Genomic DNA, 25384 nt, shown 5'->3' on the forward strand with positions numbered 1-25384 from the left:
AACTTACTTTTCTCTAGCAACCTTCCACGACAGCATAGGAGGTTGTCTCCACGCCCTAATGGGGGACAGGAAGTATGAGAGGTTAAAAGGTCACACCCACCTCCCTTTCACCAGTGTCTTTCCTGTCCCCCATGGGGCATGGAGAGATTTGGTATGCTGTGTGGCCGGCTGCTGCAGCGTACCTAGTATCCTAAGCTGGGCAGTGGTGGTCGGTGGCGCTGCCTCCCCTCCTCCAGACTGCTCCTGTCTTCATAGAATTCGGGACCATTCCTGGCCCACCCGCGCCCTCCCAGGGGGAGTAAAGAGGGCCAGTGATCCCCGACCGGAGGCCTCCCGCAGCTCTCCGGTCTCTCCTCCTCCTGCTGCGCGCTGTGCGGTGACCCGGAAGTGACGTCACGCGCGGTCACTTCCGGGGTATGTCTGACGACTTCCTATCATGGCGACCCCCATTCAGCTGCCGGCACGTGGAGCTCGCCAGCACCCGCTGTGCCTGCTCCCGGACCCAGGGAGGAGGAGGGGGAAAAATGAAAAACTGCGCTGAGGGCGGGGTTAACCCCTTATTAACCCGCCGGAAGACGCCGACAGGTAAGACTAAATCCGCTGTCAGTATGGACGGTTCTTCCTGCCCTGCGTCTGCAGAGCCCAGCGCTGCCCCAGCCACAGTGAGTGTTGCCTGGGGTGGGTCCTAGTGGTGCGGTCCTGGGATAGAGGTCCTCAAAATGCTTCTCCCCCTCTTTTTATAGGGAGAAAAGTCTGCCCACAAAAGCACCAATACCACCAGCAAGTCAGCCAAATATGCCATATGCAGTTCAAAACTTCCCTCAAATTGGGTGAAAAAACTGTGTCAGGCTTGCACGGACAGGGTGGTCAGGGCTGAGCACCCGTCACTAATTGACAAAATCCTCAGCCTGGTTACTCATCAGGTCCAGATCTCTCTGGCTGCCCTGTCTCCCCCACCACCACCTCCTCCTCCGATTGTAGGCTCCCCATCCCCAAAAAAACGGAAAATACAAATAGAGGATTCGGAATCCGAATCAGAGAGGTCATATAATTCAAGCTCCGAGAGTTGGGAACAACCAAGAACTTCTAAATCAGCCGGAACTAGGAGATACCTCCTTTCTACGGAATATGTGGAGGAGCTGGTCAGTGCTGTGCGGGCCACCATGGGCCTAGAGTACGAACCAGTTACTCAGTCAGCACAGGACCGCATGTTCGGAGGATTTGAGGGACCCAGACAAACAGGTTTCCCAGTTCATAAGAGCATAGTAGACATGATCTCTCAGGAATGGGAGTACCCAGAGAAGCACTACTCAGCCCCGTCGGAGCTCAGGCATAGATTCCCCCTGGAAGGAGAGGAGTTTAATTGGGACATCCCGAAGGTTGATGTCCAGGTGGTGAGAGTAGTGAAAAAAACGGTCCTTCCATTTGATGACGTGTCCCAGCTTAGAGACCTGATGGACCGTAAGGCAGAAAGCCTCCTGTTATGATTGAGTCACCGTAGGAGGCAAAAACAGAAATGCTAGCTAAGTCCAGAAAACCAGAGAGGTTGGCAGCTATCGGATTGCAGACCCCTGATCCTATCACAACAACTAACAGTAGCCGTGGGGGGTTCCTACGATGCCCTAGACCCCTCGATCACAGCCAGAGAATTAAATAGGCCTAAAGAAAGAAAGGGGAAATCTAAACTGCCCCAGAGCAGACCCCAAAGCAATAGGCAGCCCCCAACATATAATGACGGTGAAGCAAGATGAAAATACTAACACAGACAGAAAGATAGACTGAGCAAAGACGGGGCCCAAGCTAACTAGATAGGAAAGGACAGGAAGGCTGCTGTCTGCAATCCGTGAAAAACCCTATGAAAATAAGAGCCAACAGACTGACAGTGAAAAAGGCCCTGAAGACACTAGGCTTCAAAAAAGCTATGTCAGTACTCAGGAATATTCTGAAGACAGAGCAACCGGCAAAAGGAGATACAGCTCATCCCAGCAGGGAATGGCAGAATCCAGAAAAGCAAGGAAAACAAAAACAAAAGACAAATGCTAACAGGCAAAGCAGAAAACTTAGCTTTAGAGGAGCAGGAATCAGACTGGTGTCCTAGAAGTCCACAGAGAAATCACACGCAGGGCAGGAGGGCGTCGGCAGCCTTATATCCAGTCAGTGACTCCACTCAGCCAGTCATCCTCATTAGGCTCAGGGGCCTGATAATCAGGCTCATTACCTTCCTTTACCAGAATAGAGAGTTCACCAGACCTCAGTGACGAAGGGGAAAATGAACTCACAACAGTACCTCCCCCTTGAGGGGGGGTCACCGAACCCTCAACCACGCCACCAGGGCGATCAGGGTGAGCCCGATGAAAGGCATGCACCAATCTTTTGGCATGAATATCAGAGGCAGAGACCCAGGAATTATCCTCCTGACCATAACCCTTCCACTTAACCAAATACTGGAGTCTCCATCTAGCCAGACAGGAATCCAGTATTTTCTCTACCTCATATTCCATGTTACCTTCAACTAATACAGGGTCTGGAGGTGCCACCCCAGGAACAGCTGGTTCAACAAACCTCTTCAACAAGGACTTATGGAACACATTATGGATTTTAAATGTGACAGGAAGAGCCAAACGAAAAGAGACCGGATTAATAATCTCCAAAATCTTGTAAGGTCCAATAAATCTAGGCTTAAACTTAGGAGAAGCCACCTTCATAGCAATATTTATTGATGATAACCACACCATATCACCAATCTTAGGCTGGTTTCACATTTGCGTTTTTTTCCCGGTAATTTAGCGCTAAATAGCGCATGCGTTTTTTTTCCCTATACTTTGCATGGGATGCGCTTATGTGCGCATACACATGCGTTTGTACGCGTTTTACCGCGCATGCGTTTTTTTGCGGTATGCGCTCGGGCGCACAAAATGCAACTTGTTGCATTTTTTGTGCATCCAATTTGCCTAAAAAAAAACGCATGCGTGCGCAATGCGTTTTTTTACAGCAAGACACCCATTATAAGTCTATGGTGAGCATATGTGCGCATTGGCATGCTTATGTATGCGTTTTTTTGCACATGCATTTTTTTTTTTACCATTAGTTTAGACAATGGAATTTAGGGGTTTGGGTAAAGTTAGGGTTAGTTAAGGGGGTTTAGGGTTAGGGTCAGGGTTAGGGTTAGGGTTAGGGTCAGGGTTAGGGTTAAGTATGGTTTGGTTAAGGGTTAGGGTCAGGGTCAGGGTTAGGGTTAGGGTCAGGGTTAGGGTCAGGGTTAGGGTTAAGTATGGTTTGGTTAAGGGTTAGGGTTAGGGTTAGGGTCAGGGTTAGGGTTAGGGTTAAGGTTAAGTATGGTTTGGTTAAGGGTTAGGGTCAGGGTTAGGGTTAAGTATGGTTTGGTTAAGGGTTAGGGTTAGGGTCAGGGTTAGGGTTAGGGTCAGGGTTAGGGTTAAGTATGGTTTGGTTAAGGGTTAGGGTCAGGGTTAGGGTTAGGGTTAGGGTCAGGGTTAGGGTCAGGGTTAGGGTTAAGTATGGTTTGGTTAAGGGTTAGGGTCAGGGTTAGGGTTAGGGTTAGGGTCAGGGTTAGGGTTAGGGTTAAGGTTAAGTATGGTTTGGTTAAGGGTTAGGGTCAGGGTTAGGGTTAAGTATGGTTTGGTTAAGGGTTAGGGTCAGGGTTAGGGTTAGGGTCAGGGTTAGGGTCAGGGTTAGGGTTAAGTATGGTTTGGTTAAGGGTTAGGGTCAGGGTTAGGGTTAGGGTTAGGGTCAGGGTTAGGGTTAGGGTTAGGGTCAGGGTTAGGGTTAAGTATGGTTTGGTTAAGGGTTAGGGTCAGGGTTAGGGTTAGGGTTAGGGTCAGGGTTAGGGTCAGGGTTAGGGTTAAGTATGGTTTGGTTAAGGGTTAGGGTCAGGGTTAGGGTTAAGTATGGTTTGGTTAAGGGTTAGGGTCAGGGTTAGGGTTAGGGTTAGGGTCAGGGTTAGGGTTAGGGTCAGGGTTAGGGTTAGGGTTAGGGTCAGGGTTAGGGTTAGGGTTAGGGTCAGGGTTAGGGTTAAGTATGGTTTGGTTAAGGGTTAGGGTTAGGGTTAGGGTCAGGGTTAGGGTTAGGGTTAGGGTCAGGGTTTGGGTTAGTAAAGTCATGGTTTGGGTTAGTGTGAGTGGCCACCTAATGTTGGAAAAAAACGCAAACGCGGTAAAAACGCACTAAAAACGCATACAAACGCTTAAAAACGCTGCGTTTTTTTCATGCATGCTCATAAAAATGCTTGAAAAAAACGCAGCAGTTGTATGCTTTTGTATGCGTTTTTCAATGCGTTTTTTTGCGGGAAAAACGCGCTGAAAAAAAAGCAAGTGTGAAACAGGCCTTAAACTGGGGACCAATGGTCCTATGTCGATTGGAAAACCGCTGGGCCTTTTTCTGGGAGAGAGATAACTTATCCACCGCTTGGTCCCAGATCTGGTGCATTCTCTCCACCACAGTGTCAACACCTGGGCAGGCAGAAGGCTCCACCTGCCCTGAAGAAAATCGAGGATGAAACCCAAAGTTACAAAAAAAAAGGTGACATCAAAGTGGCAGAACTAGCTCTATTATTTAAAGCAAATTCGGCCAAGGGCAAAAATGAAACCCAATCATCCTGATCAGCCGAAATAAAACATCTCAAATACGACTCCAAGGTCTGGTTTGTTCTCTCTGTCTGCCCATTGGTCTGAGGGTGAAAAGCAGAGGAGAAGGACAACTGAATTCCCAGCTTGGAACAGAAAGTCCTCCAAAATCTAGACACAAACTGAACTCCTCTGTCAGATACAATGTTCTCAGGAATCCCGTGTAAGCGAACCACCTGTTGCAAAAACAGGGGCAACAACTCAGAGGAAGATGGCAACTTAGGGAGTGGTACAAGATGAACCATCTTAGAGAACCTATCACAAATCACCCAAATAACAGTCATTCTTTGAGAGACCGGCATATCAGAGATGAAATCCATTGAAATATGGGTCCATGGCCTCCTGGGGACCGGCAAAGGCATCAACAACCCACTAGAGCGAGAACAAGATTTAGACCGGGAGCAAGTCCCACAGGACTGCACAAAATTCCTGACATCATGAGACAAGGTGGGCCACCAAAAAGAGCGACTCACCAGATCTCTAGTACCAAAAATACCTGGATGACCAGCCAATGCAGAGCAATGAACTTCAGACATCACTCTCTTCTTCCACTGGTCAGGAACATACAACTTTCCACTGGGACAACGCTCAGGTTTGTCCTCCTGGAACTCTTGCAGAGCAAGTCTCAAATCGGGCGAGATGGCAGAAAGAACTACCCCTTCGCCTAAGATGGTAGCAGGCTTGGTCACCACAGGAGAATCAGCAAAGAAACTCCTAGAGAGGGCGTCTGCCTTGACATTCTTAGTTCCAGGAAGAAAAGAGACCACAAAATCAAAACGTGTAAAAAACAAGGCCCACCTAGCCTGTCTAGGGTTCAAGCGTTTAGCCAACTCTAGGTAAATCAAATTCTTGTGGTCAGTGAGGACCACAACTTGATGTTTAGCTCCCTCCAACCAATGTCTCCACTCCTCAAATTCCCATTTCATGGCCAACAGTTCCCGATTCCCCACATCATAGTTACGTTCAGATGGAGAGAACTTTCGGGAAAAGAAAGCACAGGGATTCATTTTAGATGTTACAGGATCCTTTTGGGACAAAACAGCTCCTGCACCAATCTCAGAAGCATCCACCTCTACCTGGAACGGGAGTGAGACATCAGGTTGCCGCAAAACCGGGGCGGAGGTAAATCTTCGCTTCAGCTCCTGAAAGGAAGCAACAGCCTCCGGAGACCAATTCAACACATCAGCACCCTTCTTAGTCAGATCAGTCAATGGCTTGGCAATACTAGAAAATTTTGCTATAAATTTCCGATAAAAATTAGCAAAACCCAAAAACTTCTGGAGGGCCTTCAAAGAAGTGGGCTGAACCCAATCATAAATGGCCTGTACCTTGGCCGGGTCCATTTCAATAGTTGACGGAGACAAAATAAATCCCAAAAATGAAATCCTCTGTACTCCAAAAAGGCATTTCGATCCTTTGACATACAGGGAATTCTCCCTCAAGATCCGGAACACAGTCCAAATATGTTCCACATGAGAATCCCAATCCTTGGAGAAGATCAAAATATCATCCAGATAGATAATCAAAAATTTATCGACAAAGTCTCGGAAAATATCGTTCATGAAGCACTGGAAGACAGAAGGGTTATTAGTGAGCCCAAAAGGCATCACCAGGTACTCAAAATGTCCCTCCGGAGTATTAAACGCCATCTTCCATTCATCCCCCTGCTTAATGCGGATAAGATTATACGTCCCCCTGAGGTCAAGCTTGGTAAACCAGCAAGCACCTCTAACTCTAGAGAATAGATCCGAAATCAGGGGTAATGGATACTGATATTTAATAGTAATTTTATTGAGGGCACGATAATCAATACAAGGCCTTAAAGAACCATCCTTTTTGGCCACAAAAAAAAAACCGCACCTAAGGGTGAAGAGGATGGTCTAATATGACCCCCTCCTTAATATAGGACCGCATAGCCTTGTGCTCGGGTACAGATAAATTGAAGAGCCGACCCTTGGGAAATTTACACCCCGGGCTTAGTTCAATTGCACAGTCATAACTCCTATGAGGAGGCAAGGACGCAGACTCATTCTCACTAAATACATCATAAAAGTCCGCCAAATAGTCAGGAACATCATGCGACTGAGGAGAGGTGGAAAAAACCGGAGCCTCACTAAAGGCACACCGACAACCCCAACTCACCACAGACACAGATTTCCAATCCAAGACTGGATTATGAATTTGCAACCAGGGAAACCCCAGAACAACGGCATCATGCAGACCATGCAACACCAAAAATCTGCAATTTTCTTGATGGTCTGGGGCGACCCGCATGACCACCTGGGTCCAAAACTGAGGTTTATTTTTAGCCAAAGGAGTAGCATCAATCCCCCTCAAAGGGATAGGCGTCTGCAGAGATGTCATCGGAAATCCACAACGTTTAGCAAAATCCAAGTCCATTAGGTTTAGCGCTGCTCCCGAATCCACAAAAGCCTTGGCGGAAAATGTGGACAGGGAGCAGATCAGAGTAATTGCCAGAAGAAACTTAGGTTGAACACCACCAACAGAAAATGTGTGTGCAAAGCGTTTCTCTCGTTTAGGACAAACAGAAATAATATGCGATGCATCTCCACAGAAAAAACACAGCTTATTACGCCTTCTGAACTCCTGACGTTGCGCCTTAGACAAAACTCTATCACATTGCATAGGTTCAGACGTCTGTTCAACCGGTGGCAACACCTCTCGTGCAATCCTGCGTTCACGTAAACGCCGATCAACCTGAATGGCTAATGACATAGAATCGTCCAGACCAGAGGGAACAGGAAATCCCACCATAGTATCTTTTACGGCTTCTGACAAACCCTTCCGAAAGAGAGCAGCCAAGGCATTATCATTCCAGGTAGTAAGGACCGCCCACTTTCGGAACTTTTGACAGTACAACTCTGCAGAATCTCGACCCTGGTTCAATGCCAACAGGGTCTTTTCAGCCTGATCAATAGCATTAGGTTCGTCATACAACAACCCCAAAGCTTGAAAGAATGCGTTCACATTAGTCAGAATAGGATCATCTGGTTTCAAAGAAAATGCCCAATCCTGGGGATCGCCACGCAGCAAAGAGATGACAATTTTAACCTGCTGTGCGGAGCTCCCTGACGAGTTAGGCTTCAAGGCAAAAAATAATTTACAATTATTTTTGAAACTCAAAAATTTAGATCGATCCCCAAAAATACATCAGGTGTAGGGATCTTTGGTTCAACAGCATGCGAACGAGCAAGGTAGGCGGAAATTCCCCGCACGTCCGCAGCGAGCTGCTCCACACGATCAGACAATTGCTTTATCTCCATTGAGAGAAAAAAAAATTCCCCCTACGGCCTCAGAGATATAGAGGAAAGAATATACACACATTTTTTTTTTTTTTTTTTTTAAACACAATTCTTTCCTGCTATTGAGTACCCTAGGATCTGCGGTATGGCGGGTGATTCTGTTATGATTGAGTCACCATAGGAGGCAAAAACAGAAATGCTAGCTAAGTCCAGAAAAACAGAGAGGTTGGCAGCCATCGGATTGCAGACCCCTGATCCTATCACAACAACTAATAGTAGCCGTGGGGGGTTCCTACGATGCCCTAGACCCCTCGATCACAGCCGGAGAATTAAATAGGCCTAAAGAAAGAAAGGGGAAATCTAAACTGCCCCAGAGCAGACCCCAAAGCAATAGGCAGCCCCCAATATATAATGACGGTGAAGCAAGATGAAAATACTAACACAGACAGAAAGATAGACTGAGCAAAGACGGGGCCCAAGCTAACTAGATAGGAAAGGACAGGAAGGCTGCTGTCTGCAATCCGTGAAAAACCCTATGAAAATAAGAGCCAACAGACTGACAGTGAAAAAGGCCCTGAAGACGCTAGGCTTCAAAAAAGCTATGTCAGTACTCAGGAATATTCTGAAGACAGAGCAACCGGCAAAAGGAGATACAGCTCATCCCAGCAGGGAATGGCAGAATCCAGAAAAGCAAGGAAAACAAAAACAAAAGACAAATGCTAACAGGCAAAGCAGAAAACTTAGCTTTAGAGGAGCAGGAATCAGACTGGTGTCCTAGAAGTCCACAGAGAAATCACCCGCAGGGCAGGAGGGCGTCGGCAGCCTTATATCCAGTCAGTGACTCCACTCAGCCAGTCATCCTCATTAGGCTCAGGTGCCTGATAATCAGGCTCATTACCTTCCTTTACCAGAATAGGGAGTTCACCAGACCTCAGTGACGAAGGGGAAAATGAACTCACAACAGCCTCCTAAGAAAAGCCTGGGAAACTTCTGCCTTCTCCCTAAAATCAGGAATAGCGTCCACATGTGTCTCTAGGTCTCTCTTCCAATGGATAGAGGAACTAGAGAGTCATATTTCCCGGGGAACCTCAAGAGGTGACCTCCTTAACTCCCTTCCCATACTACAGAGAGCTACAGGCTTCTAGGCCGATGCATCAATGGAGATGATCCGCACCTCTGCCAGAGCCATGGTCCAGTCCAATTCTGCAAGATGGGCCCTTTGGCTTAAAACGTGGAGCGGGGATGTGACTTCTAAGGTTAAACTCTGCTCCTTACCCTTCAAGGGTGAACATGTCTTTGGCCCGGCCTTAGATGAAATTCTTGAAAAGGCCACAGATAAGAAGGTACTTCCTGAGCAGAGGACCACAAAAAAGTGGCTTTTTCGAGCCCCCCAGAATCAGCCATCCCAGCCGAGAGGCAAGGGAAAGACGGGAAGATGGAGTTATGCTAAGGGGAGAGGCAGGAACATCCTGGTCCCCCAGCAGCAGCAGCAACAGCCACAAGAAAAACAATGACTCGACCCCGGTGGGGGGAAGGCTTTCGAGGTTTATTCACTCTTGGCAGATGATTTCCAACAGCCCCTGGGTCCTCAGCGTGATCAGGGAGGGCCTGCTGCTAGAACTCGAATCCTTCCCTCCGCGGGGTATGAGTTACCTCCCTACCACCTCGGGAGTCCCCAGCACTAAAAACTGGCATCCAGCTCCTGCTCCAATCAAACGCCATCTCTCCGGTCCCTGTGGAGGAACGGGGAAGAGGGCATTATTCCAGATTGTTCCTAGTGAGAAAACCCACAGGAGAGGCAAGAATAATAATAAATCTGAAGGGCCTCAACCGACACATCGTATATCACAGATTCAAGATGGAGTCAGTGAAGACTGCCATTCCTCTGACAGGGCCGTCTCACTTCATGGCAACCATAGACTTAAAGGATGCCTATTTTCACATCCCCATACATCCTTCTCACAGGAGGTATCTGAGGTTTGCGATCCGCCAGGGTACAGAAGTCAGGCACTATCAGTACACCGTGCTTCCCTTTGGAATATCCTCTGCCCCTCGAGTATTTTCCAAGGTTATTGCAGAAGCTGTGTCCCACATCAGAGGGCAGGGCATATGCATTGTGCCCTACCTGGACGACCTGCTGACAATAGGAGCCTCCTACCAGATCTTGGAAAGCCAGGTGACTCAAACCCCGAGTATTCTTCAATCATTGGGGTGGATCCCGAATATAAAAAAGTCACAGATCCAGCCCTCCCAGGAGATAAAATTCTTAGGAGTCCTCCTAGATTCAAGACAACAAATGACCTTCCTCCCAGAGGTCCATAATATCAAGGATCTCAGCTTTCAGGGAACAAAGGTCCCCAACCCTCAGGTCAGCCATGTCTATACTAGGGTCAATGACCTCCTGCATCCAGTCCAGTGCCTTGGGCACAGGCCCACTCCAGAATACTCCAGTCCCACATCTTGGGGAGCTGGAACGGGGATCATACCTGCCTGAACAAAAGAGTCCAGACCCCAGGAAAGGTGAAAGCTTCACTAGTATGGTGGATGGACCGCAAGAATCTGTGCAAGGGAATCAACTGGTCCCAGATTCCCCTGGTCACGGTAACATCAGATGGCAGCAAAAAAGGCTGGGGAGCTGTGGTGTCCCAACAACCATTCCAGGGGTTGTGGAGCCAGAAAATGAGTGCAAAATCCTCAAACTTCAGGGAACTGAAGGCCGTGGAGGAAGCTCTTCTGGCAGCAAGACACCTAGTCCAGGGCCATCATATCAGAGTTTATTCGGACAATGTAGCAACAGTCACCAGACACCAAGGCGGCACGAGATCCAGCAGCCTAGAGGGCCTTTCTGGTCGAATATTTTGCTGGGCCGAAAGACACCTCCGTTCTCTAACGGCAGTCCACCTAAAGGGTACCTCCAATCTTCAAGCAGATTTCTTGAGCAGAAAATGCATCCAGCCTGGAGAGTGGAGCCTAAACCAAAGAGTCTTTCAGAGGCTGGTCAACAGGTGTGGTCATCCAGAGGTGGATCTACTGGCCTCAAGAGAAAATGCCCGAGTGAGAAACTACTTCTCCCTGAACCCCAGAGACAGATCCCTGGGAGTAGATGCCTTCGCCCACAGGTGGAGATTTCGTCTGGCGTATGCATTCCCGCCAGTTCCAATCCTTGCCGCAACCCTGAGGAAAATCTGGGAGGATCGGACCCAAACCATTCTAGCAGCCCCGCTATGGCCAAAGAGGAGCTGGTACTCTCTAATTATGGAGCTACAGGTAGACGGGCCATTCCACCTACCCCTGGAAGACTACCTTCTCTTGCAGGGCCCTCTACACCACCCAAACCTCCGGGGAATGAAGTTAGCGGCCTGGTTACTGAGACCCAGATCCTGAGGGCCAGGGGGTTATCAGAAGCAGTAATAAAAACCCTCCAGAAATCTCGGAAACCGGTCACCATTGCTATTTATAACAAAATATGGAAAAAGTTTTCCTCATGGTGTCTGCCAGATTTGCCTGACCCAGAAAACCCTAACATTTCCCGTATCCTGGATTTCCTACAGAGGGGGCTTGAGCTAGGTCTAAAACCCAGCACGCTTAAAGTTCAGATATCAGCATTAAGTTCCATGTTCGACTGTGACTTGGCCAACCACAGGTGGATAAAAAGATTCATCACATCAGCCACTAGGCTACATCCAACAAGGCTAGTCGCCATTCCACCTTGGGACTTGAATGTGGTACTTACGGGACTCACTCAATCACCCTTTGAGCCTCTGCCATCCTGTACTTCTCAGCTGCTCTCCTGTAAAGTGGCCTTCCTTATAGCGATAACCTCGGCAAGGTGAATAGGAGAGCTCCAAGCTCTCTCAATCAGGGATCCCTACCTAACAGTTAGGGATGATTCCATAGTTCTTTCCCTTGATCCATCGTTCCTACCAAAGGTTGTGTCTGATTTCCATAGATCGCAGGAAATCATTCTTCCCTCGTTTTGTCAAAACCCAGCGAACCCTAAGGAAAAGGTGTTTCATACGCTGGACGTGAGACGCATAATTCTCTACTACTTGGAGTGTACCAAACCCTATAGAATTAATCACAACCTATTTATCCATACTTCTGGTCCAAACAAGGGAAAGAAGGTAGCAAAAAACACCATTGCCAATTGGATTAAGAAAGCCATCTCTGAAGCATACCTGGCGCAGAACATCGCTCCCCCTATGGGGATCAAAGCGCATTCAACACGATCTACCTCTACTTCATGGGCTGAGAGGGCAGGCGCATCTTCGGAGCAGATTTGTAAGGCAGCATCCTGGTCCTCCGTACATACTTTCACTAAACACTACAGGTTGGACCTTGTGTCCAACAGGGATCTAGTCTTTGGCTGGAAAGTTCTTCAGGCCGTTATCCCCCCTAGTGCAGTATAGGTTGTTATGCCTCCTATGCTGTCGTGGAAGGTTGCTAGAGAAAATAGAATTAGACTTACCGGTAATTCGGTTTCTAGAAACCTTCCACGACACCACTATTTCCCTCCCTGCATTCTTGGACAAAATTCTGAGAATCTTAAGGTAACCGGTGCTATGGTAATCAGTTATAAGTCACTGGTGAGAGGGAGGTGGGTGAGACCTTTTAACCTCTCGTACTTCCTGTCCCCCATTAGGGCATGGAGACAACCTCCTATGCTGTCGTGGAAGGTTTCTAGAAACCGAATTACCGGTAAGTCTAATTCTATTTTCTCAGTTCAGATTCGTTTTTTATTCATTTCATTGTGCATTCAGTGCATATATGGGTGTGACCGCCCTCTTTCTGAGCTTGGAAAACCATCCTGTCTGGCCTATGCTTTTACTAGTGGTTCAGCCGCTCGATCCTTGTTCACATTCAAGTCACTTGCCAAGTGAAAAGGTTTTAAATACTAGAGTAGGGACTGTCCCACAAGGGTTGCCGTGACGTGGCGGGATGGCTTGTACATTATTTTGATCAAAATGATGTTTACTAAATACCCTTATTATTATTATTACCTTTATGCATTATTTGCGGTTTATTTTTTACTTTTTAGTTCAGGATATTTGTGTTTTTTGCTTTCTGTTTTCTCTGGTTAATGGTCATGTGTTAATATGCACTTACATTGCGCATACACATTAACTTACTTTTCTCAGTTCAGATTCGTTTTTTATAAACCAAGGAATGATGCGCACAGGACCTGTGATGAGGTCACAGGAGGGGCGGAGTCATGGGTCACATGATCAGGGGGCCCTGACACCTTCCCTCCTGTGACCGCATCAATTACAGCCTCTTGCACGACCGCAGCATCAGCGTGCAGAAGCTAAATTGTAGGTGCTGCGGGTAGAGGAGCGCATAATGCCACCCCCTGCTGCCTGCCACTTGAGCAGCTGGTGCAAATTGCCTCATTATAGGTGCCGCCCTGCTTATTCCTCAGTGCCGCTTTTTACCGGCGCTGAGAAATAAGCGTATAGCACCCCTCAGCGTCAGTAATTTTCTGGGATCTCGGCTACTGGGGAATAGCTGAGACCCCGAAGAACATCATTAGGGTCGGTTTTTACCAACCCCAGTGTTGCGATCATCCGTTATTAACGAAATAACAGCGACCTAAAAAAAAGTATGATTTCCCTTTTAATTCCTCTCTCCTCTGATATGATCTAGCACATCAGAGGTGAAAGAAATGGGGTCCTGCGGTACCTCCGGTGTCCTTGGATCCTCCTGCATTCCCCAGTGATGTCCCTCCTCGGCCATCACAGTCTTTTTCCAGGAAGAAAATGGTGGGCGCAGTGCGCCCGCCAAAATCTGCTGGCCGGTACCCGGCAACAATGGGAAATTTTTCCTATTGGTTCATTTTGATCACTGTGTTAGACCCTATCACAGTGATCAAAATAAAAAAAACTGTGACTCAAACCCCCCTTTATCACCCCCTTAGTTAAGTAAAAATAATACATTTAAAAAAAGTATTAATTTTCATTTTTCCATTAGGGTTAGGGTTGGGGCTATTGTTAGGGTTGCAGTTAGAGCTAGGGTTAGGGTGGGGCTAGGGTTAGGGTTGAGGATATGGTTGGGGCTAGAGCTAGGGTTAGGGTTGGGGCTAGGGTTAGGGTTGGGGTTAGAGCTAGGGATAGAGTTGAGGTTAGGGTTGGGATTAGAACTAGGGTTATTATTGGGCTAGAGTTAGGGTTGGGGTTAGGGCTAGTGTTGGGCTTAGGGTTGTGGTGTTGGGGTTAGGGTTGTGGTGTTGGGGTTAGAGTGTGGTTATGGTTGGCATTACAGTTAGAGTTGGTAATAGGGTTAGGTGTATGTTAAGGTTAGGGTTGAGGTTAGGGTTATGGTTAGGGTTGGGATTAGGGTTAGGGGTGTGTTGGGGTTAGGGCTGGAGTTAGAATTGGGGGTTCCACTGTTTAAGTACTACAGGGGGTCTCCAAGTGCGACATGGTGCCCGCCATTGATTCCAGCCAATTTTGTGTTCAAAAAGTCAAATGGTTCTCCCTCGCTTCTGAGCCCTGCTGTGTGCCCAAATAGGGGCTTTCCCCCACATACGGGGTATTGGCGTTCTCAGGGCAAATTGCACAATAAATTTTGTGGTCCATTTTCTCCTTAGGCCTCTTTCACACTTCAGTTTTTTACAATCAGTCACAATCCGCCAGGTTTTGAAAAAAACGGATCCTCAATTTTCTTTTGAGGATCCGTTTTTTTTCCCCATTGACTTCCATTACTGGCGGATTGTGACGGATTGCCGTCCGTTGCATCCGGTTTTTTTGCGGATCCGCCAAAAGTTGCTGTCCGTCACCATCCTCAAAGATTTGAAAACGGAGCTTGCAACGTTTTTTTTTCTGGCGGATCCTCCAGACACTAATTTAACCCGAAATTCTTTCTGGGTGCCGGACAAAAAAAAAAAACTTTTAACCCTTATAACATCCTAACTAAAAAATTATGTTTTCAAAATTGTGCTGATGTAAAGTTGACATGTGGGAAATGTTTATTAACTATTTTGTGTGACATCACTTTCTGATTTAAGGATACAAAAAATAAGTTTGACCACTGCAAAATTTTCAAAAATGTTGCCAAATTTCCGTTTTTTATCATAAATAAATGCAAGTTATATCAAAGAATTTTTATCACTAATATGAAGTACAATATGTCACGAAAAAAACAGTCTCAGATTCCGTGGGATAAGTTGAAGCGTTCCAGAGCTATAACTTCATAAAGTGACAGTGTTCAGAATTGTAAATATAGGCTTGGTCATCAATTACCAAATTGGCTCTGTCACTAAGAGGTTTAACACAGGAGCTCTGTACATAGTATACAGTGTATATTGTCAGTGTACAGGTAATACAGGGATCACCAGTGACATTATACAAAGGAGCTCTGTGCATAGTATACAGTGTATAGTGTCAGTGTCACCAGTTTACCACGACAGAGAGGGGCCAGAAGACCATAACATATGATTTCACATACTCCTGCACTGATTAGAAGCACTTCTTCATATTAAATGGTGCAGGTTTTTGTTGTTTTTGTTAGCAGTGCGGGGTTAAACTGTCAAGCCTATAGTTCCTGAAGCATATATACTTGTTTGATCTTAGCTGTTCAGTATTGGACACTCCCCTCTCCTATATATACACACGACTCTGGCAATCTGGATGGTTGGTAGAGGAGTTTGGAATGTTGATCTGCGATTGTTGCTTGGTGTTCCTGCTTTGTGCGATTCCTCATCCTCTCCTATTTTGTTTACCTTCCTTATCTGCCTGTGGTTCCTCTCTGCTGACTGTGAGTGCATAATTGTATGTGTGGTGTTTTCACTTACCCCTGTACGTCCTTCCTTGTTAGTCTGGTTAGGTGTATATACATATACAATTACTCCCCACTTCCCTGGATGGGGGGAGGGGGCAGATTTAGGGCTGATTCAGGAGCAGGGACAGCTAGGGAGCCCCTAGCCTTAGGGGACAGAGAAGGACTCCCTAGCCCTGGGTATTACGACATCATAGTTGAGACAGTTAGTGTACAGGTAACACACTGACTCACCCGTGACATTATACACATGAGCTCTGTATATACTATCAGTGTACAGGTACTACAATGATCACCGGTGACATTATACACGGGAGCTCTGTACATAGTGTCAATGTACAGGCAATACAGGGAACACCAATGACATTAAACACAGGAGCTCTGTATATACTGTCAGTGTACAGGTAAAACAGTGATCACTAGTGACATTATGAACAGGAGGTCTGTGTATAATGTACAGGTAATACAGTGATCCAAGTGACATTATGAACAGGAACTCTGTGTATATTGTCAGTGTATAGGCAATATAGGGATCACCAGTGATATTATACACAAGAGTTCTGCATATAGTGTACAGGTAATGCAGGGATCACCAGTGCCATTATACATAGGAGCTCTGCAAATAGTGTAAAGCCTACAGGTAATACAGTAATCACCAGTGACATTATACACAGAACCCCTGTATATAGTGAATAGTTTACAGGTTAACAGTGATCACCAGTAACATTATACACAGGAGCTCTATATATAGCGTCAGTGTACAGGCAATACAGTGATCACTAGAGTTGAGTGACTTTTGGTTTTTTAGGGTCGAGTTTCGTTTCGTGAAACCCGACTTTTCCAAAAGTCGGGTCGAGCAAGATCGGCCGATTATAGGGAAAAGTCGGGGTCGTCCCGAAACACGAAACCCAATGTAAGTCAATGGGGAATAAAAGTCGGCAGTGAGAGGAGGACAGGAAACACACCTACAGTACTCATTTGAATGCCAAAAGCATCAATTCTTCTTACTTAAGCTTGTCAACCTTAATTAACTTCATAATACAAGTTACGCACTGAAAAATGGGGGTTATTTGGCTAAAGTTGTGGGGGGGTAGGGCTGGCTCCAGGTTTTCATGTGCCCTGGGCGAAAGAGCGCCCCTTTAACACATACCACAACTCATCATGCTCCGATACGGTAGAGAAATAGCGGTATATTACAATGAAAAATACTTCACTTTTTACATCTCATGACGAGGCCCATCTATTTCTCCATACAGAATCATTGGTCCCATATAATGTTTGAAACAGTATATGATGAGCTCCACATAATGCTACAGTATATGTTGGTCCCCATGGATGAAGCTCCACTGTCTTATGGGCCCAAATAATGCTCCAAACATAATGGGCCCCATTTCTAATGCTCTAGTGTATAATGGGCCCTGTAAATGCTGCTCCAGTGTCTGATGTCCACCTTTGGAATGTTCCAGTGTATGGTGGGCCCCATCTATCATTCTCCAGAGTATAGTGCTCCCCAAAAATTGCTGTCCCAACATTGAAAACAATCAAATAAGTCTCCTCGCTAGGGAATCCCTGTACTAGTCTGGACTCCTCCTCGTCCCCATCTTCCATCTCACTGCACAGTATTTCAACCTTGCAAGTGCTGTGATCCTGAGCAAGCAGGGGGGACCCACTCGTTGGCGACGGCACTGGGCCCCTGATAGTACGGTGGTGAGTCTGATGGCGGGTGGGCCGAACCTGCACTTTCATCTGCAGCTTCCTCTTTGTCACCGTGTAAGATGGAACTGTATATGGGAAGGGTAACCTGAGTTTCATCAGGGTCAGATTCAGGCCGTGTAGCGTGCGAGGGGAATGTAGTGGTCTGGGTCAATGTACCAGCAGATTCATCGAGCAGTGGCTGGGCATCAGTGCACTTGTGTCGCCCCCAGGAGTACAGTCGCCACAGTGGCATTACCTTCCTCCTAGGGAGTGTGATGTCATGCTTGGGAGCAATGAAGGATCTCTCTAGCAGGTTAACTGATTGGGCGGCGTTATTCCCACGAGTCATGACCCTCCAAACAGCGTTCATGAAGGCAAAGTGTTTGTTTTACGTGGGCAGTATGGTTGCAAAGCTGAACCTTAAAGGAATGTCCAGAAGGGCACCACCAGGAGTGGAGCCTACGGTTAAATTCAACTCCACCTGGGAAACCTCAACCATGCCAGCTACAGAACAGATGCACACATTGCAAGCTTAATTCCGTTAACGAACGAGACTCCGTCATGCCCCGCGGTCCGAGTCCGGCTTACTAGAGGGACACGTGAGGCTCTGGCACATGAGATTGGCCAATAACTGGTGTGTCATGCCCTTACATGTCCGTGGCTGCATGTGCGCTACACTGAAAAGGCCAGCGTTTGTCGCTTACAGGTGCAGATAACCCGCTGAACAACGTTAGTGATGGGGATCACTGATTACAATTATTACCCGCGAACGATGATTTCCCAGTAAGTGCAGGTCAACCGCAGTTCCGGAATTAGGCCTAACCGTCATTCCTGAAAAAATGAAAAACTTACGTGTGCAAACCACAGGTGCTGTAGCTTGCTTAACAGCTCGCCAGCCGTTCTCACTCCCAGTATGGATTACACGTGATTGCACAAAGGTGAGAAAGGGTACCGTATCCCCGGATAACATGTATGGATAGCGTACACATTCAAAATATATGTCTATACATCAGGAGGCAGGCTCAGACGGTGTTAGGCCCAGTATGGCTTGCACGTGATTGCACAAAGGTGAGAAAGGGTACCGTATCCCCGGATAACATGTATGGATAGCGTACACATTCAAAATATATGTCTATACATCAGGAGGCAGGCTCAGACGGTGTTAGGCCCAGTATAGCTTGCACGTGATTGCACAAAGGTGAGAAAGGGTACCGTATCCCCGGATAACATGTATGGATAGCGTACACATTCAAAATATATGTCTATACATCAGGAGGCAGGCTCAGACGGTGTTAGGCCCAGTATGGATTGCACGTGATTGCACAAAGGTGAGAAAGGGTACCGTATCCCCAGATAACTTGTATGATGGATAGCGTACACATTCAAAATATATGTCTATACATCAGGAGGCAGGCTCAGACGGTGTTAGGCCCAGTATGGATTACACGTGATTGCACAAAGGTGAGAAAGGGTACCTTATCCCCGGATAACATGTATGGATAGCGTACACATTCAAAATATATGTCTATACATCAGGAGGCAGGCTCAGACGATGTTAGGCCCAGTATGGCTTGCACGTGATTGCACAAAGGTGAGAAAGGGTACCGTATCCCCGGATAACATGTATGGATAGCTTACACATTCAAAATATATGTCTATACATCAGGAGGCAGGCTCAGACGGTTTTAGGCCCAGTATGGATTGCACGTGATTGCACAAAGGTGAGAAAGGGTACCGTATCCCCGGATAACATGTATGGATAGCGTACACATTCAAAATATATGTCTATACATCAGGAGGCAGGCTCAGACGGTGTCAGGCACAGTATGGATTTGACGGCCCAGACTACACAGCGGAGGAGCAGGGAGAGGTAAAGATTGCAAATGCTGGGGCCCTGCCCAAGCAAGGGGGGCCCACTCGTGGGCGTCGGTACTGGCACTGGGCCCCTCATAGTACAGCGGTGTGTCTGACGGCGGGTGTGCACCACCACCGTCAGAGACACTTGATTGCACTATGAGGGACCCTGTGCCAGTGCTCGCGCCCAAGAGTCGGCCTACCCACCTGTCCAGGGCAACGGCACTCGCACGGTGTCGTGCGCTAGGTGTTGACCCCGGCCATGGGGGGGAGGCAGCACAGAGTTTTAGAAAGTGGCATATGTTGATGTTGGACATTCAGCTGATGCAAAAGGCGAAATAGGTCAAGTCCCAGGAAGAGGTGGACCAAAGCAAGCCATTTTTCTGTCACCCTATGTGTCATCAGGGGAAGGTGGGACAAAATCCTTGGAAACCCATGCATGGTTCATTTTAATGAAGGTTAGATCATCCACATTTTGGGTTGACAGACGGGTCCTTTTTTCTGTCAGGATTGATCCAGCTGCACTGAAGACTCTTTCCGATAGCACACTTGCAGCTGGGCAAGCGAGCTCCTGTAAGGCATATTGTGCCAATTCAGGCCAGGTGTCCAGTTTAGCGGCCCAATAGTCAAAGGGGAATGACCTGTGTGGGAGAACATTGATATGGGAGGAAAAGTAGTTTGTAACCATAGTTGACAACTGCTGTCTCCTGTCACTTTCCATCGATGCAGTATTACCAGTTGTGTGAGCGGTACTTGAAAAATCAGTCCACAATATTGTCATGAAACCCCTGTCTCCAACGCCACTTCTGCTGTGTGCACCATGAACACCTCTGCCAAGCTGCCCCCGGCCCGTACGGCTCGTGTGAGAACCATCACCGCTGCTGTGTGCTGGGAATGCCTCAAGCAACTGATTTACCAGAGTTGCTTGTTTATTAGCCAATATTAGGTCATGGTTCTCCTGTGGCATGATGTTTTGTAATTTGCCTTTATAGCGTGGATCCAGGATGCTGGCCAACCAGTAGTCGTCATCGTTCATCATTTTGGCAATGCGGGGGTCCCTTTTTAGGATCTGCAAGGCATAATCTGACATGTGGGCCAATGTTCCCGGTGTCAATGATGCACTGCGAGTGCTGGGTGGAGGAGCACTTTCTGGCAAATCCACATCCCTCCAGTCACGCACAAACCCTGTACCAGACCTTGCCACGCCAACATTTTCACTTGCCCCACGAGATGCATCCTCCTCCCCTAAGTAATCATCCCCATCATCATCCTCCTCCTCCTCTTCTTCCTCCACCTCGTCCAGGAGAGGTCCCTGAGCAGACAATGGCTGAATGTCATCAAGGATTCCCTCCTCCTCTTCCTCCTCATCAACATTGGCTGCAGACGCCTGCTCCTTAAGGTGCGTCAAAGTTTGCATGAGCAGACGCATAAGTGGGATGCTCATGCTTAGGATGGCGTCGTCTGCGCTTACCAGCCGTGTGCATTCCTCAAAACACTGAAGGACTTTACAGAGGTCTTTCAGCTTCAACCACTGCACACCTGTCAACTCCTTGTCTGCTCTCAAAGTGCCTGGCCGTGTATCCTCCCACAAATGCATTATGGCCTGCCTCTGCTCGCACAGCCGCTCCACCATGTGCAGGGTGGAGTTCCACCTTGTTGCAATGTCGATAATGAGGCGGTGGTTGGGAAGGTGGAGCAATCGCTGCAGCTTCTGCATACGAACGGAGTGTACAGGCGACCGGCGGATGTGCGCGCACAGTCTTCGCACCTTCTGGAGCAGGGCTGTTAACTCTGGATAATTTTTGAGGAAGCACTGCACCACCAGGTTCAAGGTGTGAGCCAAGCAAGGTATGTGGCTGAGTTTTGAAAGGGCTATGGCTGCCACAAAATTACGGCCGTTATCACTAACTACCTTGCCTGCCTCAAGATGTACACTGCCCGGCCATGACTCAGTTTGTCGCTTCAAGTACTCGGCCAGCACCTCGGCGGTGTGTCTGTCGCCCAAACACATCATCTGCAACACAGCCTGCTGACGCTTTCCACTAGCTGCTCGATAGGGGGACACCTCGTGTGCAACAGTGGCAGCTGCAGATGGAGTGCTCGTACGACTGCGCTCTGTGGACGAGCTTTCGCTTCTGGAGGAGGAGGAGGAGGGTCGAACGCCTACAGCCAACTGTTTCCTATACCGTGGGCTAGGCAGCACTGTCCCACCACCACTGTCCCCTGTGGACCCTGCATCCACCACATTAACCCAGTGCGCAGTGATGGACACGTAACGGCCCTGGCCATGCCGACTGGACCATGCATCAGTTGTGAGGTGCACCTTTCCACTCACTGACTGCTTGAGTGCATGGACAATGCGGTCTTTTACATGATGGTGGAGGGCTGGGATGGCTTTGCGAGAGACGAAGTGGCGACTGGGTAGGTCATAGCGTGGTACTGCATAGGCCATGAGTTTGCGGAAAGCTGCGCTTTCCACCAACCGATAGGGCATCATCTCAAACGAGATTAGTTTGGCAATGTGGGCGTTCAAACCCAGTGTACGCGGATGAGAGACTGAGTACTTTCTTGACCTACTCATAGTGTCTGGGAGGGTGAGCTGGACTTGAGAGCTGCATATGGTGGAAGTAGCGGTGGACAGGGCGGACTGAGAGAGGGTTGATGATGGTGATGGAGTTGGTGTTCTTTCTGATGGCCTAGATTCAGTATTTCGTTGATATAACAGTGGGATTCCCTGACTGCTGTGGCCTTGCAACGACACCTCAACATTTGCTGCTGTGCTAACCGGTGGGCTTACAGTGGGGGAAACAATGTAGCGTTGTTGACTACCTTCTTTGTGATCAGTTGCACATGTGGCACTTGAGGTTTGGTGTTGTGTCCACGCTTGCAAGTGCATGCTGGTTAAATGTCTAAGCATGCAACTGGTATTCAAATTTTTCAGATTTTTCCCTCGGCTAAAGGTCTTTGCGCACTTCTTACAGATAACCTTGGCCTGATCATGAGGATTTTGTTCAAAAAAGTGCCACACTGCACTCTTCCTACTTTGGCAGACATTTTGCGGCCTAGCACGCTGTGATCTTTTGACCCTCTGGACAAGCTGTCCAGCAACTCTTTTGATTTTTGGAACCTGTCTTTGGAGTGCTCCGGGCCTGCCAGATAACAGCTGTTGCGATGTCAATGTCTGCTGTGGATGCTCCTCCTCATCTGAGCTATTGGAAGCAGCACCCTCTTCCCCCAATGGATGCCAATCTGGGTCAACAACTGGGTCATCCATCACCTCCTCTTCAATGTCATGTGCACCTTCCTCTGTGTCACCATGTATGGTGGTATAGTGTGCGGGAAGGGGCACCTGAGTCTCATCAGGGTCAGAATCTGGCTCTGTACACTGCGAGGACAATGTAGTGCTCTGAGTGAATGTACCAGCAGAATCATCTATCAGCGGCTGTGCATCAGTGCACTCCATGTCAGATTCATCTTGGCCTGGGTAATTCACCATTTCACTTGATAATCCAGGCATGGTATGTGAAAACAGCTCCATGGAGTAATCAGTAGTATGGCCTGCGTCATCCTTCAATCTTGGTTGGGGTGAAGGACACAAGGAAAGGTGTGGTTCATGAACATGAGCCTCCAATGACGACTCAGTGCTTTTATTTTTTACAACTTCAGAAGAGGAGGCGATAGAGCTGGAGGCTGCGTCAGCAATGTAAGACAAAACTTTTTCCTGAAGCTCTGGCTTTAAAAGCGGTTTGCTAACTCCTAGAAAACTAAGCCTTCGAGGCCTTGTGGAGCCAGACGATGACGCAGGCTCAACACCTCCTGCATTCGGTCCTATTTTGCTTTTGCCACTACCATCAGATCCACCACCAACATCATCATTACCAGCTGCCAACCCCCGCCCAATTCCACGGCCTCTTCCACCAGCCTTCCTCATTTTTGGTAGAAATGTAGACAAAATCCAACAAACTATATAGTAATGTAAAACAAGGTACAAGGTGTCTATAGGACAGGGGAGATTTTGAATTTGGATTGTGTGAGGCCCACTGAATATCAGAGCGCTATGTCACAGGCTCAATGGCACAGATGTGAAAAAAGTGACTACAGGATAAGGGAGATTTTGAATTTCTACACACACTAGTGGACACTGGACACTTTTGGATTGTGTGAGGCCCACTGAATATCAGAGCACTATGTCACAGGCTCGATGGCACAGGTGTGAAAAAAGTGACTACAGGATAAGGGAGATTTTGAATTTCTGCACACACTAGTGGACACTGGACACTTTTGGATTGTGTGAGGCCCACTGAATATCAGAGCGCTATGTCACAGGCTCGATGGCACAGGTGTGAGAAAAGTGACTACAGGATAAGGGAGATTTTGAATTTCTGCACACACTAGTGGACACTGGACACTTTTGGATTGTGTGAGGCCCACTGAATATCAGAGCACTATGTCACAGGCTCGATGGCACAGGTGTGAAAAAAGTGACTACAGGATAAGGGAGATTTTGAATTTCTGCACACACTAGTGGACACTGGACACTTTTGGATTGTGTGAGGCCCACTGAATATCAGAGCGCTATGTCACAGGCTCGATGGCACAGGTGTGAAAAAAGTGACTACAGGATAAGGGAGATTTTGAATTTCTGCACACACTAGTGGACACTGGACACTTTTGGATTGTGTGAGGCCCACTGAATATCAGAGCGCTATGTCACAGGCTCGATGGCACAGGTGTGAAAAAAGTGACTACAGGATAAGGGAGATTTTGAATTTTTGCACACACTAGTGGACACTGGACACTTATGGATTGTGTGAGGCCCACCGAATATCAGAGCGCTATGTCACAGGCTCGATGGCACAGGTGTGAAAAAAGTGACTACAGGATAAGGGAGATTTTGAATTTCTGCACACACTAGTGGACACTGGACACTTTTGGATTGTGTGAGGCCCGCTGAATATCAGAGCGCTATGTCACAGGCTCGATGGCACAGGTGTGAAAAAAGGGACTACAGGATCACAGAGATTTTGAATTTCTGCACACACTAGTGGACACTGGACACTTTTGGATTGTGTGAGGCCCACTGAATATCAGAGCGCTATGTCACAGGCTCGATGGCACAGGTGTGAAAAAAGTGACTACAGGATAAGGGAGATTTTGAATTTCTGCACACACTAGTGGACACTGGACACTTTTGGATTGTGTGAGGCCCACTGAATATCAGAGCGCTATGTCACAGGCTCGATGGCACAGTTGTGAAAAAAGTGACTACAGGATAAGGGAGATTTTGAATTTCTGCACACACTAGTGGACACTGGACACTTTTGGATTGTGTGAGGCCCACTGAATATCAGAGCGCTATGTCACAGGCTCGATGGCACAGGTGTGAAAAAAGTGACTACAGGATAAGGGAGATTTTGAATTTCTGCACACACTAGTGGACACTGGACACTTTTGGATTGTGTGAGGCCCACTGAATATCAGAGCGCTATGTCACAGGCTCGATGGCACAGGTGTGAAAAAAGTGACTACAGGATAAGGGAGATTTTGAATTTCTGCACACACTAGTGGACACTGGACACTTTTGGATTGTGTGAGGCCCACTGAATATCAGAGCGCTATGTCACAGGCAGAAATTGGCTAGTGTATCACAAACTACAAGGTGTATGTAGAATTGGGCAGAATAGGAATCTCCCTAGAGTGTAGGTCTGTAAGAACGGAACAAGTCCTCCACTTATCCTTCCACAGTGACACACAGATAGCTTCACTGTGGCTGTGATAACAGCCGTTACACAGTACTGTGTGAGGAGCGTACACCGCTGTATGGTGTGAAAAAATGCATGCTCAGTACCGCAGCAGGACAAAAAAAAAAATTGGGATTGCTTTTAAAAAAGCAGTTTGCAGAGCAGTGGGTAAACAGCAATGCAGCTGTCAGGAAGCCTTAGAAGGCAGCCTAACAACCAACACCGCTGATCCACCACAATATAGCCTCCCCTTGCACTGCACACACAGTGACTGGTGTGTTGTACAGGCAAAATCGCTAGCAGCAGAAGCAGTTTTTTTTCTTCTTACCTGCCTAACGCTCTCCCTACAGAATCAGCAACCTCTCCCTATGCTAAGATCGGCAGAAGTAAGATGGCGGTCGGCGTGCACGCCCTTTTA

The sequence above is a fragment of the Dendrobates tinctorius genome, unplaced genomic scaffold (assembly GCF_039654945.1).
Source record: "Dendrobates tinctorius isolate UK_male_01 unplaced genomic scaffold, ASM3965494v1 ptg000140l, whole genome shotgun sequence".
In the NCBI taxonomy this organism is placed as follows: Eukaryota; Metazoa; Chordata; class Amphibia; order Anura; family Dendrobatidae; genus Dendrobates; species Dendrobates tinctorius.